The sequence below is a fragment of the Chlorocebus sabaeus genome, chromosome 11, assembly GCF_047675955.1.
Source record: "Chlorocebus sabaeus isolate Y175 chromosome 11, mChlSab1.0.hap1, whole genome shotgun sequence".
Classification (NCBI taxonomy): Eukaryota; Metazoa; Chordata; class Mammalia; order Primates; family Cercopithecidae; genus Chlorocebus; species Chlorocebus sabaeus.
In genome coordinates this window covers 95,651,549-95,675,769 of record NC_132914.1, presented here as the reverse complement: position 1 = coordinate 95,675,769, position 24,221 = coordinate 95,651,549, and the positions used below count along the sequence as shown (strand labels likewise).

At 41.3% G+C, this 24,221-nt stretch overlaps 1 long non-coding RNA gene across 6 annotated transcripts in view; it reads left to right on the top strand.

The window, feature by feature from the left end:
• Positions 1 to 24,221, top strand: part of LOC119618261 (uncharacterized) — a 174,743-nt gene that overhangs the window by 138,982 nt on the left and 11,540 nt on the right. The window contains exon 6 of one of the 6 annotated variants that reach the window (XR_012094579.1): positions 2,483 to 4,038. The exons of the other annotated variants lie outside the window; for them this stretch is intronic. This is a non-coding gene — a long non-coding RNA (uncharacterized lncRNA). Of the gene's footprint in view, positions 1 to 2,482; positions 4,039 to 24,221 lie in introns of those variants that run through there. 6 annotated transcript variants of the gene reach the window in all.

Genomic DNA, 24,221 nt, shown 5'->3' with positions numbered 1-24,221 from the left:
AGGAAGTCTAACCACTGTTTCTAGAAACTGGTCCAGGAAGCGAAACAATAACCCCTGTAACCATTGGCCCCAAACTGCCAAGCTTGATTAACAACTGACAGTATCTCTAATTTTTGTCCTTGTTTCCAGTATAGAAATAACCAGAGTAAGCCAAATATGCCCCAAACCCATCAGGTAGGAAGCTCCACTTGTAGTTAGCCTGTCTCCACCTTCCCCAGGCCAACAAGCCTCCAGTCAGGACACACCTGAAACCTTACCTTTTCCCCACGATGAAGCTTTCTCACTCCTCTGCCTTTGAGTCTTTGCCAAATGCAAGTGACAGTGGCTTGCTCCCTTGCTATATAACAAGCTCTGAATGAATAAGGAGTCTTTGCTTGTTCTTGTTTTGTTGGTTTTCATTTGTTGCCACATTGGTCACCATGTATTTTCTTTGGTCTATGCTGAATCTCTTTCATGTCCCACATCAATCTACTTACTATGCTGATTTATATGGTTTACATGTTGGAATAGTGATTTTTTTTTCTGTGTTTGAGTTGACATTTCAACTGCAGAGAATTCTCAGTCTCTCTGTCTAAAATTGCTCATAGTACAAACTTAAATCACGATGACTTCATCAACTGATGAATTGTGTTTCTATAGCTTTAGCTACTTCCGTTCCAATTTGCTATTACAGTTGCCTGTCCACTGCTACTCTCAAATGTCCACTTTGATTCAGTGTCTACTTTGGTCATTAGATAATGCCTTCACCTCTGCTGCTAGAGAGAGGATTTTTAGACATCTGACAGGCATTTTTAAGAAAGAAAGCAATTTCAGTCCTGAGCACAGCACATCTTCCCCACTGCTCAGAAGCCTTCTGTATTGTGGCTGCTTCCCTTATCACGTGACTAAAGCCTGTCCCTACTATCCTGCCCCAGAAATTAAAAACAGTCCAGCTGCTGTTCAGTCTGGGGTTTTCATGTCCAACTAGTTCATGTGTCTTCAAATACCATGGGTTGAAAAATGAAGTTAGTGTAATTCTGTGCAGGTTGCATCTCAGCTAGAAAGTGTGGATTCAGTCCTAAATAGTATGATTTGTTAGGGTAGTTGGTTTTCACTCTGGGTTATGCAAGAGCTGGTTGTATAGCCTGGACCATTTCATGGACACTTATTGTGTGTCAGGAATTGTATAAGGGAATAAGGAAACAAAGATGTATGAGACTCTGCTTCCTAGGTAGAGAGACAGGCCATACGCATAAAAGGCTATAACACAAGGTCTTCTACTCTGAATGTGACATTAGCTACTTCTCTTGTTAGTGCCAACAACTGGGTCTTATCCAGTACTAGCACTTGTTTCAGTGTAGTGCAGTGCAGTTGAAGGCACATTTCTATTTAACTCACTGAACTGTGATCCCTTGAGAACAGGGACTGACTCTTGTGTACCTGCTGTGTTGCCAACAATCTAACTGGTACCTGATTCATAGTAGGCAAGTTGACAGTATGAACTATTTGGTCAAAAAGAAGTTCAAGTCACAGCTCTTTTACATATTAATTATGAGAACTAGGGCAAGTTAGCTTTTCTAAGGTCCTGTGTTTTCATCTGTAAAATGGGGACAATAATAATTACTGCAACCCACTCTCATAGATCATTTCCACATCACTGGCACATATTACACACTCAATATCTTCTGCTATAATTATGAATTCAATTACCTTGAAATTCCAGTGATGCAGATGCCACATACTTAGAGTTGAGAGGAAGGAAGGACTGCTAAATCACATCCTGAAGATTGGGTGTTATTCTAGGGTGGAAGCCAAATGAACCCATTCCAATGTTATATGGCACGAGCACAAGCCTTAATGTTATGCAGTACTTCTGAATGTTCTGAATGGCACACGGTAAAATAAAAGCTCTTGCTAAATGATGGGGGCATGAAGAACATGAATTCGTCACTTAAAATAGGAATGGAAACATTTGGGCACCCCCATTCCACATCGAGAATACTGGCAATGCATCCATCCACAGATGCATGGCAGAATCCTGATTTATTTATTGGTGCTTCAGAAGAAAGGTCTTGGTTGTGGGGAGAGTTGAATAAAGAAATTTATGGATTCTAAGGAAGAAAAGAATTTAGTTAAATACATGTTATAGGGAGAGAAAACTGGAAGGGGCTCTAAGCTTAAATGCTCCCATTTCACATATCAATGCTGTGAATCTCAGTTTCCCCAAATGACGCTAAGGCTATGTGAGAATTGAATGGGGTAACAAATGTGAATGTACCAATGCAATGCCTAATATTTCTTGAATACTAGAAATAGTCTAATATTATTTTTCTTTTTCATTCTTTTGGTGATAGAAATAGTAACACTGGGAATTGTGCAGTATACTAGGGCATATATAAGATGGGAAATGAATGTATAAAAAATCATTATTTTATTTGGAAACAGTGTGGCTGAGTCTGCTAATTTTCCTTCAAAATCATTCTCCTCTTTTTTGTTGCAATAGAATCTTTCATTTTAGATGGGCCACGTCTGCTTGGAATAACAACTCCATTTCCCAGTCTTTTTTTTGAAGCTAGATGTAGCCATAGACAATGGGCTGTAAGAGGAAATAGTGTGTGCAACTCATCAGATGTTTCTTTAAAGAAAGATTGTGTACTCTCTTCCTCCCCTTTCCTTCTCTGCTGCCTGGAGTGTTGATGTGATGCCTGGTACTGCGTGGAGCAGTCATCTGGACCCCAAGGTGAAGGCCTTGTTTAAGGATAGAGGAGCCTGCGTTTCTGAGGACTGTGGAGCTGCCAGCACTGGACATCCAATGCTTATTGGAGGGAGAACATACACCTGTTTTTCCAAAGCCAAGTGGGCTTTAGTCACTTGCCACAAAACTTGATCGTAATCATTATTTCATCATGGATACAGTCATGGAAAGACATGGCTTTAAAAGGACTTCAACATTTTAAGGCACAAATCAAGGCCCAAGAGGAATGTGGGTTCCTTACAATAACTTATTTTTAAAAATGCCATCCAATCAAAATAAGGGAGGAAAACAACCACTTCTATTCTGTTGGGTTCCAATATGAAGGCTGGCCAAGGCAAAGCTTTGATTTCACATAATTTACCTATGAAAGAGACATAGATAGTGCCAGCATGCACAGGTTTCTATATTCTAAACTTCGGCATCAATTTGGCCATTGCAGTCTGAAATTGCTGAAAATTAAGAGGATGGTAAAATAATGGGACTTCTCTTTGGACTGGATTTTGGAATGCTGTGTGGTATTGCTAAAACCATACCTATGGATTTGATATTTATACTAACACATTTTAAAAATCAGGGCTGTACTCACAGCATAATCATATCACTGAGCATTTGCATCTTATTGCTGACAATTTAGTAATTTTTAATGATTTGATAACATTAAAAAGTAACTGGTCTAAAAACTATTTTTTTCCCTCAGTTTCTGAAATAATAACTTCATGTTTACCTGCTGTCCATGGTGCGGATGCTGCTGGCTCACTCTCTAGGGAAGGGGCCCAGCTTAATTGTAGTAATTAGATTTCACGAGGTATTAGTTAACCTGGAGGCTAAAGTCAGTTGGAATTATTTTGTTATGAGTCTTCCTTTCCTATGTATCTCTTGGTCTTCCATTAATAAGGAGACCCATTAGGAGTCATTCAAGCAACTGCTGGGGCTAGCCCTGCTTCCCACTATCTCTGCAAAGAGTTCCCCAGTATTCCAGCTGGAAGGACTTTTGAATGGATTTCAACAGATATAGTAGGTACCACTCAACTTGCCCTTCAATTTAGCATTTTATATTTTAAAAGTGCACTTCAATGGCTTTATTTCTCTTGATTGTAGCCAATGAATAAATGCTTGTTAATTTTTCACCCAGGGCCAGGATTGACTGAGAAGGGATGTTGAGGCAAAGTGGGCTTAGCTGTGGTCATATCTTAAGTATAATGTTGGTTCTAAGTATACAGTGAGTTTTTTTGAACTCTGGAAAGTTAACTTGTCACAAATGCCACTTGCAGATCACTCCCGGTAAGGTACGTGGTTGGTAACAGCTTGACTAGTAAATGCTAGTGATTTAAAAAAAATGTTGACCAGGCGCAGTGGCTCATGCCTGTAATCCCAGTACTTTGGGAGGCCAAGGCGGGTGGATCACCTGAAGTCGGGTGTTTGAGACCAGCCTGACCAACATGGAGAAACTCCGTCTCTACTAAAAATACAAAATTAGCCGGGTGTGGTGGCATGTGCCTATAATCCCAGCTACTTGGGAGGCTGAGGCAGGAGAATTGCTTGAACCTGGGAGGCGGAGGTTGCGGTGAGCCGAGATTGCACCATTGCACCATTGCACTCTAGCCTGAGCAACAAGAGTGAAACTCTGTCTCCAAAAAAAAAAAAAAAAGAAAAAAAAAATTAACTGAAGAGGATTAAATTAATCATACTTCTGAGTTAATGATAAATTAACATCACTGTTGTGTGCACAGTTCTGCTTATTCTTTTTTGTCCCATCCACATTCCGTATGACCAGTCATCTAATGTTTTTAATATGCATTTTTTCCTTGTGTGGTGTTTGCAAAATATGAATGATAGTAAATACTTATATAGACCTTACTTTGTGCCAGGCTTTGTTCTAAGTCTTTTATATGTAATCTTTCATTTAATTATCCTAACAACTTTATGAATTACTTACCTTTATTATTCCCATTTAATTGATGAAGGAACTGAGGCATAGAAAGGTTAAGTAAATTGCCTAAGGTCACATAGCTACTAAGCAACGAAGTTGGAATTTGAACCTAGGCAACTGAGCCCTGAAGTCCATGCTCTTATGCTTTCTTTTTTTTTTTTTTTTTTTTTTTGAGATGGAGTTTCGCTCTTGTTGCCCAGGCTGGAGTGCAATGACACCATCTCGACTCACTGCAACCTCCGCCTCCCAGGTTCAAGAGATTCTCCTGTCTCAGCCTTCCGAGTAGCTGGGATTACAGGCACATGCCACCATATTCAGCTAATTTTTGTATTTTTAGTAGAGACGGGATTTCATCATATTGGTCAGGCTGGTCTCAAACTCCTGATCTCAGGTGATCCACCCACCTTGACCTCCCAAAGTGCTGGGATTGCAGGTGTGAGCCACTGCGCCCGGCTGAAATCCATGCTCTTAATCAGCAACTACTGAAATGTATCCTGTTCTTTGTGTGTATGTATTTTTAACTTCTGTAAATGGTAGTGTATAAATAACATTGTCATAAATCTTGCTTTGTTTCTTACTTTTCCACTCGGCACTTTGCCTTTAAGAAGCATCCATGTCGCTGTGTCCACTTGTGATCCGTTCAGCTGATTGCTGTACCCCGGGGTGAACATCTATCACATTTTCCCTCTCCACTCTCCCGGGGATGATACTCCAATTTCCTGCCTCCACAAATAATGCTGCAATGAACATCCTCCCTCAGGACTTGTGGGAGAATCTCTTTGGGATCTAAACCATGGTTTTTCTTCATGAACTAAATGTGTGCCTTTTATGAAACAGGAGGCTGGTAAATGTAGAACAATTTTTTTTTTAAAGTGACTTATGCCATAACAGTCATGTTTCAGGCACTGTTCCAGATGTTGGATCATCTCAAAGTGAAACAAAGATATTCATTTAAATGAAATCAGAATCCTGTTATTTATGAAATAATCACTTTGTTTATATTTATTTGTGCACTCATGTGCTACTATTGGAAGGCTGACATGGCATAGCTAAGGCATACTTGCTCCCAGCATAGTAAGATGATAAGGGTTTGGATTTGGGGTGACATTGGTGCAGAGGTCAGATCTGTTGCTTGTACCTGTGTGAACAGGGTCAAGTTCCTTAAATGCTCCAAGGCTCAATTTTCTCATGTATAAAACGGGAATAATTGTTTATTGTGAAGATTCAATGAGATAGTGTATGTAGAGAGCCTAACACAGAGCCTGACATGAAATAAACTCTCACAGAGGTAGGATAATCCCTCTCCTTGGAAAGCTCCCAGAAGAGTGGAGGAGCTAGACGCAGATGCAGATATTCACAATGCAGTGTGTAAAGTGGTGGTGCAACATGGGCAAAGTGCATGGGAGCACAGGAGAAAGACAGTGAATATTACTAATAGCCATTGATTTCATGCCTACCTTGTTCTAGATACCGTCTATATATTATTTTATTTTTTCAGACTCTCTAAGGTGGATTCACTATTTCTATTTAACAGAACTAGAAACCAATGCTCAGTGACAACTTCCATTCGAAGTCACTTATCCAGTCATTGTGCAGAAAATTTGAATCCCTGTCTAGCTGATTGCAAAGTCTGTATTTGTTTCAATGACACCGAAAAGGAGCTGGCATTTGGTCTGGATCATGAAGAATGAGCAGGCATTTTCCAGGTAGACAGAATATGCAAACATTTTTCCTGGCACCTTGACTTTGGGGTCTTTCCAAAGAACTGGATTTTTAAATTTATTCATTATCGTCACACATGTTTACCCAGAACTTACTGCAGCTGGATAGTAGAAGTGCAAAGACTAAGAGATAAGGTCTCTGTCTTTCAGGGCTTTATAAGCTCTTCAGAGAGATTGACTACATACACATACACCCCCCGTAATCAGATGGATAATGATACAAGGTTGCATAAGTTACATGCCAGGGAAATGCTACTGGTATCAAGTGAGTTCAGAGGAGAGAGAGATCACCGCGGGCTCAGTGGTCAGTGTGAGGACTGAGAAGTAGGTGGGACTGCAACTGGGCATTGAAATGGGGAGATCAGGTTGGGCACTTGGAGCAGGCACAGTAGTGTCATAGGAAATGTAAGGGTTACATTCAAATGGGGAGCACATTACTATCAATTTATGGAAAGTCAGAGTTTACTCTTAAAATTCCTTGAAGTACACCACAAAGTATAAGCTCTCATATCAATTCTGTGATGTGCATGTGGCTTCTGTCTTCAAGTTCAGCACGGTCACTCTTCCCTGCAGAGTTAGTATAGATTGCTACTTCTTTGAACTACATTGCCCCTTCTAGCCTTCACATTTCTATAGTTGGTCTGTGTTTGGAATGGCATTGAACAAAAATAGCATTGCTTTAGTCACTGGAGTCAAATCAGCAGGGCAAGATATTTGTACTACCACATCCATGAGGCAACTCAAGGCTGGCGGAAGAGCAAGGAAGGTGGGCCTTCACCTCTGTGGACTGTACTTTGGCGTCACTGAGTTCTCAGTTTGCTGAGGACAAAGCCCAAGTGAGCTCGAGGCTGGAGGAGTGATCATGTCTACTACATTCAGATGCTTCTAGCTATGCTGATCTCAATGCATGTCAAATATTGAAGAGCGAGGATGAGGTGCCGGTGTTGAGTTAGAGGAGGAGAACAGTCAGCAGCAGAATGAAGATTATTCATAAGGCGACATCGTTTATGTTTGTCTCATGGGCCAAACAGTGGAATGGAGGAATGATTGGAGTGGTGGGAAGATTGCATAATGCTGAATTCTAATTGGTTTAACTTATTTAATATGTGACATTAGTGTAAAAGTAGAGAGATAGGAACTCACATGAGTATGTCTGGGTTTGTTGGGAGGAGAGGATTTGCAGAAAGATAGGTGCATTTGCAAGAGACCTGGTGGTGGAGAATTGTGATAAGTAGGATAGGATTTGGGGCTTAGTCTTCTAGGGTGACAGGTGTCTTTGCATATGCCTGACCAGGGGATTCTCCTTTAAAGAGAAAAGTTTTAGGGAGATTAAATATGACAATTATGTGTATGCTAGTTTGGAGGGGGGCTTAACACTAGATTCTGGGACCGCAGTTGGAGGTTGATATGATTTGGATATGCATCATCCCCAATGTTTGGAGGTGGAGCCTGGTAGGAGGTGATTGGATCATGGAGGCAGAGTCCTCGTGAATGGTTTAGCACCATCCCCTCAGTGCTCTTCTCGTGATAGTGAGTGAGTTCTCATGAGATCTTGTTGGTTCAAAGTGTGTGGTGCCTCTCCCCACCCTCTCTCTTCCTCCTGCTCTGGCCATGTAAATTACTGGCTCTTTCTTTACCTTCTGCTGTAATTGGAAGCTTCCTGAGGCCTCTCCCAGAGCACATGCTGCCATGCTTCCTCTACAGTCTGTGGAACTGTGAGCCAATTAAACTTCTGTTCTTATAAATTACACAGTCTCAGGTATTTCTTTTTAGCAATGTGACTAATACAGAGCTGGTGGCAAAAGTCTGTTGAGAGGCAATAAAAGCCTGGAAATGATGATGAAAATGAAGGGGAATGAGCACAAAGAGAGGTGTTATGAAGAATCGGTGGGCTTCATGAGCCTGAAAGCCACTGGGAAAAATGATATCAACAGCACAACAACTCTGATGGAAATGCAGACTCCCCTCTCTCTCTTTCCCTAGTCTGTGTAATTGGCATCTTTTATCGAGGTTCAAGGGAATCATTAATATCCTACTTCTGATTCTCCTCTTAGTTAAAAATCAATTGAGGAAAAAAAGGTAGAACTTAGATGAAGGCAAAATATTGGATTTTTTTGCTGCTAGCAGTGGACTGGAGGAGATAGCTTTGGACCTTTGCCACACAGAGTTTCTATCCTTTTTTCTTAAGCTGAGGTGTTGGGACAACCCACCGTGGGGAGAGTCTGGGTCAGTGACTGCTCTGGCCAGCTGTGGTGTCCCCGATGGTGTGGACGGAGAGGCTACACGTGAAGGAGACATGTGATGTAAGCCATCTGGGGAGTAAATGTGGATTCCTCCCACTCATTCAAGCAGATGTCTGGATTCTCAACGTTTGGGAAGTAAGCAAGGGGCAGGAGGGGTCAAGAGTTTTACTCTATGAGAAGGACACAGTAACATGCAGAAGTGCAAGAAGGAAACGAACTTAACTTCACATTGCTGGACATGATTAAAGGTGAGAATAGAATTGGAAATGAAATGTGTGGGCTCATTAAATAAATAACCCTGTGGGTTATTTAATGAACAGGTTTTGTTCCTTTGGAGGCAGAAGCTAAATTACTCACCAGCAATCCCGGGAGGAAACAGAGGATTGGTGACTGGTGTTGAAGAAGTGGCCTCATGAGGGTGTCTGGGTTAACCATGGGCAACTCCACCATGGGGACTCCACACCCTACACTCAGTCTTAGTTGGCCACAGCCTGGATGCTTCAGCCTGGTGAATTGAGAAAACATTATCTTTGGAGTCATAAAAAAATCATTTTCTTTCTCTTTTGTTTTGTTTTTCCTGCCTTGATTCTTGAAGTAAGAATTTCCACCTTATGGAAGAATGGAAGACTTGGGAAGAAAGCCCCTGTCCTTTTTTCCTGTCCCTACCCTGGCTGGGAAGAAGGTCATGGGGTGTGGAGTTCAGCCCCTCTGGGTCTCTCTTTCCCAGCAACCTGTCCTCAGCACTTGTCCCCTTCTTACCTCCTTGTCTCCTAGACTCAGTAGGGCTGCTCTGCTCTTTGGAGCTAGGGGAGGCCTGGCCTCCTGGTTGGCAAGTCGGTTCTTGTCATGGGTCAAGGCAAGTTCTCCAAGTCAGCCTTTTCGGAAACATAACTGATCATTTCAGCTCCGTAGATCTGATTCTATCTCCTCAATGGATTCAGAACCCGTAAGGGAAAAGGTGTGACTAATTAGCATTATCCCTTAAATTCTAACATTCTTGTTGAGGAGAAATCCTACTTTTGAGATTCTTTGGAATCTTCTTTTCTTCTCCTTGCCTTTCTTTTTCAAATACATTTACCAAATGGAATGACCACTGTGAGTTTGGCACTTAGGTTAAGTGTTTTGTCTTTTCTCTTAAATAGCTATGATTGGCCCTAATGCAGTGTATAGGCAGTGTCTAGCCACAGGCAGCTCAAATGGACACATGTGCCACAAATATATAAGACACTTCTAGAACACACTTGAATTCCAGGGTCTGTGAATAACTCTGTAGATCATAGCAATATATGGTCATATGAGTGTGTGTTCATGCATACACACACCTACCACACGCACACACTACCACATGCATGCACACCTACCACACATACAAACCATGCACACCCCCACCACTTGCATGAACACACACCCTATATACTTATATACCACACACAGACAGCACACGACCACACACAAACACGTGCACACACTACCATATGCATGTACACCTACAAACCATACATGTATGTATGCATGCACACATACAAACCATGCATACCTCCCCACCACATGTGTGAACACACACCATATATACTCATACACCACATACAGACAACACACAGAAACACGACATGCATACACTACCATATGCATGCACAGCTACCACACATACAAACCATGCACACCCCCACCACATGCACAAACACACACCATATATACTCATACACTACACACAAACACACACAAACACAGACATGCATCATACATGCACCACTACATCACACAGTCCTCAACACAACTAGACACTATGCATACACACACCACACATAAACTACACACGTACAGACCATTTACACAAACACTCGCTACTCCATCTTACACACATGTGCACATGCACATACCACAAGCATATGGGTGTAAGCCCAGGGCCTCTGCAGAGAGCTGTGGAAAGCTCCAAGACACATTCTCTCTCCCACTCTTAATCTCTGTCTCCATCCCTCTCCTTTTCTCTCTTAATCCTGGGGTGTATATATAAAAGACATACAAAGCGCACACACAGAAACAGCAAACCTCTGGACTCACGGAAAAACAACTGCCAACAATCTGGGCAGCTAAGGCTTTGTGCATAACACCCTACTCCTGAGGGCCCCCTCCCCTCCCACAGGAACACACACAAAAAAGCACCTGCCCCTAAGCCAGGCGTCTTTCTTTCCTTTTGCCTTTGATTAAGTCTCACAATAAATGGCACACCAAGGGGCGCGGCATTACAGTATCATTAAAGTGAATATTTCACAAGTGAGTGCTGCCTGAACGAGATGCTTCTGATGTTTTTATTTTCATCAAATCTTTGAGGCCAGCAGATGGAAAAAAATTATTGTGGCCAGAGCTTAAGGAGGTGGGCTTCACCAGAGAGGCAGGGTGGTCAGGCTACAGTGAGCCCTGACCCAGTTTCCTTAAGAAAAGGGTAAAGAGTCAAAGTGCTCGATGTGTAATCAATAAACAGGGCACATAGGATGAAACAGACAGACACACACACACACACACCCCCAACAAATACGCAAAGAAGGATATTTCTACCTCAGTTCTTTTTAAAGTAACAAATGGTGGGAATACAGTTTGCTCTAAAGGAACCCTTTGAATGTGTATCATTTGGTGAATTTGGAGCTTTCCACACCAAGTGCGTTTGCTAAAAATGGTCACTGCCCATAGACGAGACATCATACTCCTGTTAATGTCGTTAGCAAGCAGAACAGCAGTGCCTACAAAGCTCAGAGCAGAGAAATGATACCCGGGGGAACCACACAATGCCAAATAAATGTGAGGTGATTGACTATTTTCATCACTACCTCCGCAGCAGGGTGGGAGCCCATTTGTAAGGGGCTGTCTTGTTCCTATGGGGAGGAGGACCATCAGACAATCCTGTTGCAGTTTCTATTGTCCTCAAAGACACATCTTCTCCAGGAACAAAGCTCTGGGTCACACCGTTTGTCCTGTAGAAACTCCTGATAAATTTTGCTTTAAAAAAAAAAGCCTCTTTTCTTTGATTAGCAGTAATAAAAGCTTTCCCTTCAAAATATATGCCCTTACACATTAAAAGCCTGAGATGAAAAATTCTTTGTCATTTGCAAAGAATAGTGTCTCTTTGTGACTTGTTATCTGTTGAACTGGATGTTATGAAGTCTATCTGAGGGCTGTGATAGCAGCTAGAATATTCTGCCTCATGTGGCAGACATGTTTGAAGGCATAATTATGGGGTGTGGGTTGGGGTGACCAGTACATTCTCCCAGCCCGACCAGATAGTCGATGGGTTTTGTGTATTCAGGAAACTTCCCCTTCTTTATCCTATTTGAATGGAAATGGGACTGACATCAGGCGATAAGCCATTCCTGTAATGGATTCCAGAAACTTCTGTTCTTGTCATCTGGTCTGGATTTACAGACAACTCTGTTCTGTTGTTCAGCTTTCTAAAGTAGAAATTATAGTTGGTTGTAGCCATAAAAATGATGGCATAGCCTTAGACAGGGATCAGTCTCCAAATGCTTTGAAGTGAGTAAGGATGCCTTTCTGATTAGGATAAACTGCATCATACTGGAATTCTCAAAAACCTTTTAAATTGTAGTAAATGTTGTCTTAACAAACAAACACTAAATAGTTGAAAGAAAATGATCTTGATTCAAAAACTTACTTGATTTAAGAATTGTAATTCTGAGGGAGGAATTGAGGAGCTATTGTTTAATGGGGACAAAGTTTCAGTTTTGCAAGAAGAAAAGCGTTCTGGAAATGGATGGTGGTGATGGTTGCACAACAAGAGGATGTCCTCAAAGCTGCTGGGCTGCACACTTAAAATGGTTAAGCTGGTAAATTTGATGTTATGAATATTTCACCAAAATTGAAAAAATAAATAAAAAATGATAATTCCTATGTAAGTACTGGCGATAGAATAAATGCAGTTTTGTGTGTGTACTGCATTCCAAATTTTGCACTCTAAATGTCTGCTTCTTTTATCTTACAGGAACAGTTTGATTAGACTCTCTAAAACTGACTTATTAATGTTGCTGTGTGGATAAGGCACTGCATATAAGCTTGTGCGATTGCTAATATGATCTTTTGTTTTAACCTGATGTAAACTATGATGGTCTAACCAAATCTTTAGAGATTTAATTATGCAGGAAAATATTCTTAACCTCTCTCATTCTAAGCCAGCTTGTTTGCTAGTCATTTATCTTTAAAAACAAAACCTTTGGCTTGTCTTATCTTTCTTTTGCTACTTTACTCAGTTCCAGTTATATGTCATGACACTCACTCTCCTCATGAAACACGTTAGCCTACACTCTTTATGTGTTGACTTTTTCAAAGACAACATCATTTTGTCAATTGAGAGGCCATTGGTGGTAGGGAAAGAACAATACGTGGGGAGCTGGGAGACCTGGATTTGTTCTGATCTTTTTCACTCGTTTATTTCTTGGAGTCTGAGCTTTCTCATCCATAAAATGAAGACAATAATTGTTAGGTTGGTGCAAAAGTAATTGCTGTTTTGGCCATTACTTTCCATGGCAAAAACTGCCAACTACATCTGCACCAACCTAATACTTTACCTTTCTCTGTGTTCAGAAGTTCAAAAGAGAAGATAATGAGAGCTACTATTTATTGAGCACCTACTATGTGTTAAGCACTGTTCTAAGTAGTTTAGGGGTATCAATTAACTTAACCTTCCCAGTAACATGGTGGAGCTATTATTTCTATTTACAGATGAGGAAACTGAAGCACAGAGAAGTATAGAAACTGACTAAGGTCACAGAGCTGGTCAGTGGTAGAGCTTGAACTTGAACCCAGGCAGTCTGATAGGTGAGGCTATTAGTCACAACATCACCCTGCTTCTGTACAGATGTGAAAATGCATGCAAACTACTTTAAAGCATTATGTAAAATGGAATGAGAAAAGAGTTGAATTTTCTAGATTTATTTCCGTGGAAAATGTTACAAATGTTGGTTTTGTATCATTAGATAACCTCAGCAATACTCCTTTCCACTTAGAGGACATAGTTTACCAAGGATGTGAATGATCTGGAACATCTCCTTCATAGCATTAAGCATTCTTGCTGTATTAATAATTATCTGTGTAATTATGTGTTTAATATTTGTGCTTCTATACCACATACTCCATGGGGACACGGACAATGGATAGCCTGTGAACCATGATCTTTCCAACAAGTAGCACGATGCCTAGCACATAATAAGTGTTTAGTAATAACGAGATCTAACATTTACAAAGAGCATATCACATTCCTGGCACCAAGTGCTTTACATCAACTCGTTTAAAACTCACAACAACCTCATAAGGAGGGTTTCCATTTTACAGATGAAGAAACTGAGGCTCAGAGCACTTAAGTAAAATGTCTAAGGTCATGTGGTAGTAAATGGTGGAATCTGGATGAAACCCGACTATCGACTCCAGAGCCTTTATCCCATTTCGGTTTCTGATATGTGACAATAGTGGAAACCTGAATCCTTTCTAATGTGGACTTGGAGGCAGAAATGAAACACTGTTGTAACATCCCTCACCACTGGCCCTCAAATGTGTGTTCTTGGCTTTCCAGGCAGGTGTTGAGTGTTGGACAATGGGGATGAAGAGACTGCAGGCTGGGAAGTTGGTGACCTTTCTTCTGATGTGGTGAAACATTTGTAAACCTTTGCCTGCAACAACCGTGGAAGTGAGACCGTGGGTCTCCTGAGCCTGTACCTCTAGGGGAAGTGGTTAAAAAAGATCAGAACAATGATGTGTGTTGGCTGCTTCTTGACATTTTTAGCACACTTCTATGAGAAGGAAATCTAGCTAGTCATCAAAGATGAAAGGTGATTGAGCTGTGCTAAGGCAGGCTCTACTGCCTCTATCCATGGCCTCCAGCCTAAACTGACGAGGATCTGATAATGTAGGGTCTTTTGGGACTAAAAAACCCAATTTCTTCTATGCTCCACCAAGCAGGAGAAAAGATGCCATCCCAGCTCTTCCTAGGAACCTCCATTTCTTTCACTGTTCTTGGACAGTTGGTATGTGGAATGATCCAGATATATTAGTGCTGAGGGCTGGAAAATTATAATCATAACTCCCAAGTGCCTGCTCCTGGCAGAAATGCTGGACCTACTTTATCTCATTTATTCTTTCACAATGACCTCTGAAGTATTCCTTTAAAAATATTTATTTATTTAAAATTTTTAAATTGACAAATAATAACTACATATTCATGGGGGTACACAGTGATGTTTTGATTCATATACTATATAATAATCAGATCAGGGTAATTAGCAGTTCCATCATCTCAAATGCTGAATATTTCTTTGTTTCGGGGGCATTCAATATCCTCTAGCTACTTGAAACTGTATATTATTGCTAACTATAGTCATTGAGGTAAGTATTCTCACCCCTCCATGAGAGATGTTGAGGTAAGTCCAGAGGGGGTAAATAACCAGCCCTGAGTCATGCTATTCTAAATGGTGTAGCTGGGATTTGAACCCAGGTCCTACTGGTTCCCAAATCTGGGCTTCTCCTCCCATCCTGGAATTGAGTTGTCCCACCCACAGAGAGGCAGTGGTAAGGTGGAGACGTGTTGCCATCAAAGCAATGTCTTGGCGGCCCTGCCCGGAGAGGCCATCCCTTCTGGCACTCATTTTGTAAGGACTCTGAGGTGAGATACCGGTCCGTGTTGAAATATTGATGGCTGTCATTGCGGAAGCCCCTTCCTGCACCGAGAGCCACGGAGGCACATGCACGTTGAGCTTCTTAGCAAGTGCTGAGCCCTCATGCTGAGCATAGCAAGACTCTGGAGCTGGGATTTGCCAGGAGGGCTAAAGAATATTTTATTTCCTCAGGAAAAAAATAATCATTTTTGTTGACACCCAGGAGAGAAACATTCCATTTTTATTCATAATTAAGGCATTTATCTTCTATTTGAGTGACCACGGTGAAAGAAAAATTAGATGGGAAGGGTGCTGGCCAGGTTGGGACAGGAGAAATGCAACAAGGGAAATCAGCCTATTTCCACACTGTCAGGTCATCGGCATCATCCCTGATCATCCTGGGGCAATCCACACCTGTCTGCAGCTAACATTTGTTATTCTCTCAGCAACTATATGTCAGGGTCTGTTCTAAGCAGGTCTCTTGGATTATCTCCTTCATCTTCACAACACCATGAAACTGTTGCTATTGCTACCCATTTTAGAGACACAGAAGCTGAGACACAGAGGGTGTAAGTGACTTACTCAAAGCTGCACAGCTAATAACTGGTAAAGTCAAAACATAACCCTGGGCAGCACTGCTCCAGGACTCAAACACTTAGCCATACGTTATGAACACTTTATGCTAGAACATACACCTGGGTGATACTGCCCCAGGACTTAAACTCTTAGCCATATGCCATAAGCTCTTTATGCAGTTCCTCATCGTGACAGAATTCCTCAGCTCTCGGTCATCATTTAGCAATCCTTGTGCATTTATTACTGTCAGATCTTTTGATGCAATATTCTATGTAACCTCATAACAATACTAATAGACAGTGTTATAACTTCCCATTTTGGAGATGAGTAAACTAAGGCCCAGAGAAGTTAAAGGCATTATTGAAATACCAGAGCTCACATCTTTTGAACTTCCAGTCTGCTTTTAAAGCATAGCATCTGCCTCCGTTTTTTTATGCATAGACCTGTGCCTGAAAAATATTTTGAGATATTGATAGTAACTGAAATAACACAACATTTTAAATATATGCATTGATTCATACAGAATCAAGAACTCCTAATTTTAGTTTGCTGAAGAAATTTGCTGCCTCAGAATATTTACATTTATGACTTTACTTCTCTAGAAACAATAAAATAACCTCTTTATTTTTTATTTTATTTTATTTTTAGCTTATTTTGTAGGCTAGCAAGAATAACCTCTTGATGTAGGTAATTAACAGAACCATAAAACATTCACACAAATGGCATCCACAGAAACAAGGTAAAATGAAGAGCTGTCATTTGTGCCAACCCCATTTGAAAGTCATTTCCAAACATTTAACCAAAGGGAGATAAGGGAGAGATGTGTAGCTATTGGTTGCAAGATCATTTAGCTAACAGCGGTGTGCTTCCAAATTAAACCTTCCAGTTAGAAATGTTGAATGTGCATGTCTGTGTGTGTGTGCTCACACATGTGTGTGCCTGAGTAAATCTCTGGCTATATGAGCAAGTTGCATTAATTATCTGGAAGCAAGTTTCCAACTCTTTTAAAAGAAGGCAGCCTGTCCTCAGGCTATAAGAACATCACCCATCAGAGACTTCTGTGTTGTAAAGAATACTTACAGACCTTGGGCATTCGCCCAGTCTCTCTGGGTCTTAGTTTCTTAGGTTGTAGAATGGATGCCTGCAAACTTGTGATGGAGATATCCAAATAAACAGATAAAGGATGATAGTGTTATTTTAGTTGTATTCCCAGAACACTGACCAGAATGACTAAGACGAAACAGACAATACCGGTGTTGTTGAGGATATGAAGTGAAGGTCTCTTAGTCTATTTGTGGGACTATAACAAAGTATCAGAGACTGAATGGCTTACAGAAGTTTATTTCTCATTGTTCTGGAGGCCGGAAGTCCAAGAGCAAGCTGCCAGCAGATTTGCTGTTTGGAGAGGTTTCCACTCCCTGATTTGTATATAGTGGTCTTCTCACTGTGTCCTCATGGAAAGGCTGAAGGGAGCTCCCTGGGGTCTTTTTTTTTTTTTTAATAAGGGCACTAATCCTATTTGGGAGGTGACCTAATCATCTCCAAAAGGCTCCATCTTCTAGTACCATCACATTGGGAATGAGGTTTCAACACGTGAATTTTGAGGGGATGTAAACATTGTCTATAGCAAAAGGAAACTCTGGTGTTTTTTAAAACGAAGATGTTAGGTGGGTTTCCTTTTGGTACAGACATTTTGAGAAGCTGTTTGGCATTGCCTACTAAAGCCAAATGAACACATACCTAATGACCTTATGACTTCCACTACCTGCCTCATACCAAAAGAAATGTGCATTTGTATCATCCAAAAGATATGCACAAGAACAGTCATAGTAGCACATAGCCCCCAAAGGGAAACAAGACTAATATCCATCTACCACAGATTGAAAAATATAGCATGGTATATTCACATAATGAAATACTATACAACAATGAGCAAAAATGAGCTCCAACGTCACAGATGAATCATAGAAAAATAATGTTGAGCTGAAGAAGCCAGGCCTAAAAGAATATGAACTATTTGAGTGCATTCGTCGAAGGCTCAAGAATATGTAAAACTAAGCTCTGTGTTAGCAGTCAAGATAATTGTGACCATCAAAAAAGGCCAAGGAGAGCAGATCACCTGAAGTCAGGAGTTTGAGACCAGCCTGGTCAACATGGTGAAACCCCATCTCTACTAAAAATCCAAAAAATTAGCCCTGTATGGTGGCGGGCCCCTGTAATCCCAGCTACTCGGGAGACTGAGGCAGGAGAATCGTTTGAGCCCGGGAGGCGGAGGTTGCGGTGAGCTGAGATTGCACCACTGCACTCCAGCCTGGGCAACAAGAGTGAAACTCCGTCTCAAAAACAAAAAACAAAAAACCCCCAAAAAACCTTGGTACTAGGGGTGGGGATTTATCCCTGGGAGTGGAATGAGGAGGCCTCTGGGATTCTGGGTAATATTTTGTTTCTTGACCTAGGTGCTGGCTACATAGATGTGTTTATTGTGTGAGAATTCACTGAGATATATCCTTATGCTTTGCACCCAATTGTATGTATGGCATACTTTAATATAGAAAGAAAAATAAGCATTCACAAAATAATATATGATTACCAAAGAGAAACTTTTAATTCAGAACTGAGAAACTGAGGAGGGCTTCCTGTAGAAGGTAGCTCTTCATCTTTATCCTTTACCCTCTCTATCCCTCACTTTTATCCTTTTACCTTTACCATACATTCTTTGTCCTTTATCACAACTACACTGGAATCTGTTTCAGTGTGAAATTATTTCCACTGAGTTGGCTTTCAATTTTTATTTTGTATGTGAGTATCACAGTTTTAAAACCAAAGATGTTAGGTAATGCCTGTACCTTCCTTAGCCGGTTTCATCTGTTTATTCATCATATGAACTTTAGAATTCCTCAAATTGGGTTTTTTTTTTTTTTTTTTTTTGAGACTGAATTTCACTCTTGTTGCCCAGGCTGGAGTGCAGTGGTGTAATTTCAGCTCACTGCAACCTCCGCCTCCTGGGTTCAAGCGATTCTCCTGCCTCAGCCTACCAGTAGCTGCGATTACAGTTGCCCGCCATCACACCTGGATAATTTTTTGTATTTTTAGTAGAGTCATGGTTTCATCACATTGGCCAGGCTGGTCTTGAACTCCTGACCTCAGATGATCCACCCGCCTCAGCCTCCCAAAGTGCTGGGATTACAGGCATGAGCCACCGCGCCCCGCCTCAAATTGGAATTTTGATTGAGAATTATGTAAAAAATAGAAATGAAGCTAGGTAGGAAATGGATACTTAGACAATATTTAGTTTTATCAACCAGGAACAAAATGAGCATCCTTGCTTCTCATCCCATTTAAATTGCATTCTCTCTTCTAAAGCAAGGTCTTGATAAATGCTATTTTATCCCTGGGCCTATCTCAGACTGACCCATTGCCTCTCACCACTGTGAAGGCACAATACCATGGCAGAAAATAAATTAAAAGTTTTTTTGAACACTGATATATTCAGGAGAGATGGAAAAAATCAAGACATGAGACATCTGAAGTTGAGGAGAAAAATTTTCCTAGGGGAAAAATGGTTGGTCTAAGGAAAAGTCAGTTGCCAAGAGAACGATAGGGTTCACCATCTTTCTGCATATTTCCAGGGGAAATAGACAGGAAGGAGTTCAGATTGGGGGGGAAGTGACTTCCTTCTTGAGCCTGTATTATCTGCCTGCCTGTCTTTCTATCTCTAGATTTATTCAGTCATTTTTGCTCTAAGTTCTGAAGATGGGAAATGGTGCGGGAGGACTGAGCTCCAATATATCTCAGTCTCAATATGTGGTCATCAGGATGCTCCTCAAGGAACTTAATCCGTGAGATCAGACAGATTTTCAACAGGTAAATCTACTTTGAGGATCACATCAGAGACATAAATGGATGCAGTGTAAGTAGGGGGTAGTGATTAATCAGTGCTCTTGTGTCTAGTGGCCAGTTCCAGTCTTAAAAATTATAATTCTTTCCTATGTGAGGAACACTGCACAATGGACAAAGTGATTCCTTAACTGTGATCTCATTTCATAGCCCTCTGCTCTCAACCCCCTAATTCATGGCCAACAACCCCGTGAAGCAGAGAGACAGTCAGGGCAGGGCTTATTGCATTATTCTGCCAACAGGGAAACAAACTCAGAGAGGTTGAACGACTCGTCCAGGTTCCGTGGGTAGTAAACGGCCCAGCAGGCATCAGAATCCAGGTGTGTCTGAGTCAAAAGTCCCTGCCCTGTTTCTACATTGCACGGCATATCTGGGCAAATCTCTTAATTCAAGACTTCAGACAGTGTTCTGCTGTGGAGAACAACATGACTTGAAAGTGATCATTCTTGTTTGTGTTAGTACCAAAGGCAGCATTAAAAACCATTTGATATATAGTCATTTTAGTTCAAAGTCTGAAATTAAAACTGTAAAGTAATTTCCTCTCCCAGTTTTAGGGGCAGCTTCTTGCTGTGACTAAGATTAGTGGGCTTTCAATATTATCACTGAAGTGGGGAGTCTTGCAAATCAAGTAGTGACTCATTGTATATGCGCGACAGACTAAATAATGCTGTAATGTGTCATAGTTGTCAGAGGGCTCAGGAAGTCTAGACTTTCAAAATGGGTTGTTTTCCCCATAGGCTGAGCTCATCTTCTCTGGGTGATATGGCTTGTGTCAGGTGCCAGGAAGTTTGGGCCCTGGGGAGGGAAAGCCACTGGCTTACTCTGTGTCACACTCTCTGTTACCTTATCCTCAAGAGCAGGGATCAGGAAGCTACAGCCCCCGTGCCAAATATGGCCCACCTTTTATGTTTATAAAGTTTTATTAGAACACGGCCACACTCACTTATTTGCTGTTGTCTATGGCTGCTTCTCCTCACAATGGCCAAGTTGACAGTTGCTGCAAAGACTGTATGGCCGGCAAAGCTGAAAATATTGATTATCTGACCCTTTACAGTCCAAAATTGCCAACCACAGCTCAAGACTGGCAAACACAGCCACTAAAATGCCTGCTTTAAGAAAGGATAATATGTACATCAACTTTTGAGAAAAATTGACTTGCAGCAAATGATCATAAAAGGGTGCAGCATAGAAGAAGTTGGGCAGATTAAAACCTTGGTACAGACTTGGGGGTTTTGATTTCTGCAGGTCTTTTTTTTTTCTTTTCCTTGTGGGAGATTCTGTTCTTGGCAGGGCTCTCTCTAAGGATCTGTCTGGGCTTCAAGCTGCTCAATATGATTCCTCTCAATATGTTTGGGAACAATCTATCCTACACTCTGGAAAGGGTTATTAGTAGTTTACCTTAATTACCAGAGTCATCTGCCAAGAAAGAAAATGAATATTTGCTAGTTACAGCTTTTACGCATATGGAAATTTCCAGACTCATTAAAATTGTCTCCCTTTCCTTTCTTACTTGGCTGAAGTGAGTGACAGAATGAGATTTGAATTTTGTAATTGATTTATAAAGCTGATCTCAGAATGAGACAAACACCCTTTCATATGGGAAGCTGGCCTCCAGAGGTGGACACCCCTGTCTAAAAGTGGCCATATGGGGTTCTTGAAGTAAGCAGCAACCATATCATGTTTATTTTTTCTGCTTTGTGGAAATGTGCTCATCATCCAAAAAGCCTCTGGCTGAATGTATCCAAACATTTAAGCAATGAAGAGCTGATAACTGAATACAAGAAAGCAAATAATGGTCTGAAGGCCCATACAGGCTGTTGGAATTTATATTTGAGCTCTGGCATGAATGCCCCCTCATCTAGGCAGGAGAATTATCTTCCTTTACTTGAAGGGCAATTTAGCTGTCAGCATTTCCTTCCCACACTTCACTGTCCCCTTTCTGTTTGACTTTTTAATTTCTTGCTATGAGTAAATCATAGTTCCTTTTTCATAATTCATCTTTGTAGGGTTTAACTGTTTAGCTTTGCTTATGTCTCATGGACACTTTGTGGCTTTGATTGCTGTTTTTCCCAAGCTCAAGGAAACCATTTAAGACAAACATGGAGACTCAAATGAGAAATCAGAAACACAGGCAATTTACCTCCCCCAACCCTGTCTTGCATAAACAGTTACAAAACACTTCACAAATCTGAGTCGTGGAAGAGGCAGCAGAAAAAAACATGCAGTAAGGGATGAGATGCAAGTTCTGAATGACCAGAGCACAGTGAGATAAGCCCTGAACCCTATATTCGAAAGCTTTGTGGAAGGAAGAAACTTTTTTTTTTTTTTTTAAAAAGCAGAGCCCAAACCTATAGATAAATGATGCTGCTAAATGACCTGACAGCAGAAGTACTTTTTTTTTTTTTGAGACCGAGTCTCGCTCTGTCGCCCAGGCTGGAGTGCAGTGGCGCAATCTCGGCTCATTGCAAGCTCCGCCTCCCGGGTTCACGTGATTCTCCTGCCTCAGCCTCCCAAGTAGCTGGGACTACAGGCGCCCGCCACCACGCCCTGCTAATTTTTTTTGTATTTTTAGTGGAGACGGAGTTTCACCATATTAGCCAGGATGGTCTCAATCTCCTGACCGCGTGATCCGCCTGCCTCGGCCTCCCAAAGTGCTGGGATTACAGGCATGAGCCACCGCGCCCGACCCAGGAGAAGTACTTTTAAAAAGGAAAGCTTGAACCCAGTGTTCAAATACAGAAGGAAGAACTGTCACTCCATCGGCAGTTGGGGAATGAGTGAAGGGGCGGAGAAGCAGCCTGAGAACCAGATTTTGCAAACATTAGCAACTTATAAAACATCCACAGAGTGTGAGTGCATAACAAATAAAAACAGAGAAGAGTGAATGACAGAACATCCTGTCTAGGTATGCAGGGGGAAAAACATGTTTCCTTACACTTAGAGACTCAGGCAAAACGAGCCTGCAGGGGAATATCAAATAGGGCTTGAAGGAAATTTAGTAAAAAATATTTGGAATTTGTAGAGCCTCCTGAGTATACGGAGGCTTAGAAGAATGTCCTCTTCGGACCAGGCCTAATTTAGCATTGCCTGAAATAATCCTAGGCTCTGCCTTTGGTAAGCCCCGTGGTGTGATGAGGGTCATCCACCCTCATCACTGCTCTGGGGGATAATTGTTTGGGTCTCAAGTGTCTGCCCCTTACTGCTGCCCCTTGTTCTTTAATCTCTGTACTCCCTGTTCTTCCAGGACTGCACCTGGCATATATTTGATGGTTGACATGTGTGTTTTTAATGAATGAATGGCCAAATTCTTTAGTAGGAAATAACAGGCAGTAAGCACAGTGCTTAAGAATACCAGACAGAGGTAGGTTCGAATTCTGGTTGTTACCACTTACAGATTCTGGTTGCTGAAGGTTGTGTAACCTTAGGCAAGTTAATTATGTTCCCTGGACCTTGGTTTTCCAATCTGTATAATGACACCAATCTCAGAGTGTTGTGAGGATTAAGTGGAAGAGTGTTTGTGGTATGCCTGATACAGTGTCTGGGGCATAAGTAGTATTCAATAAATGGTAGATATTGTTGGATAATAAGGCACTTTCACCTTCCAGAGTATTTGCAATTTAACAGAGTAACTTAAAGGCAAACGGACCTGCTGTTGGAGTTGAAGTTAGGGAGATAAGAGGACAGGCAGTGGGTTGAAAGAGAGTTGGATTGTGGAGCTCAAATAGGGTCAAGGCGAGCAGTTTGGGAACAAGTCTAAGAAGGGTTTGGAGACTTGCTATGTAGCATTGGATGGGTCTGAACTTGGAATAAGCTGTATAGAATCAAGGAGGATGACTCTAGCCTGGTCCTTTAAGCTAAGGAGGCCTTGGTTTTTTCACTTAAAAATGAAGGTGTTAGACTATTAGGTGGTCTCTAACATTTCGTGGTTCTAGGGCAAAATGAAATTGAGATAGATTTTAAAGGGCATGTAAATAAATCCAGAAGATCAATGACAGGACTAGAGTTGGAGTTCTGAACAGTGCTATCGCGCTGGAGGCTAAGGACATTTAATTCCTCATGCATTCTTCATGTAATTAACTTTAGTGTTTGAGGGAAGATGAATAATGAGGGAAGAATATTTTTCTCTTAACTGACTTGCTGCTTTTGAAGACCCGTGTTACCATGAGATTGATGGGAAACGTATTGCCTCTGTCCTCATGGTGCTCAGGCTCAGAAATTCACTAGAATTCCATCTTGAGAAAGACAATGCTGTATGCTTTGTATACTATCACACACGGGAAGTAATATTATCATTAAAAAATTATCATGTTGAATTTTTGATGGTGCTCTGCTTCTTTGCAATTTTATTATTCATAGGTGTTAGCTCTGTAATTACAAATCATGTTGTTAGGATTTTGGAGCAGATTCTGACATAAAATTTGGTTTGTCAATAGATGGGATGAGCATGTCAAGGAAATAGAGGATGAT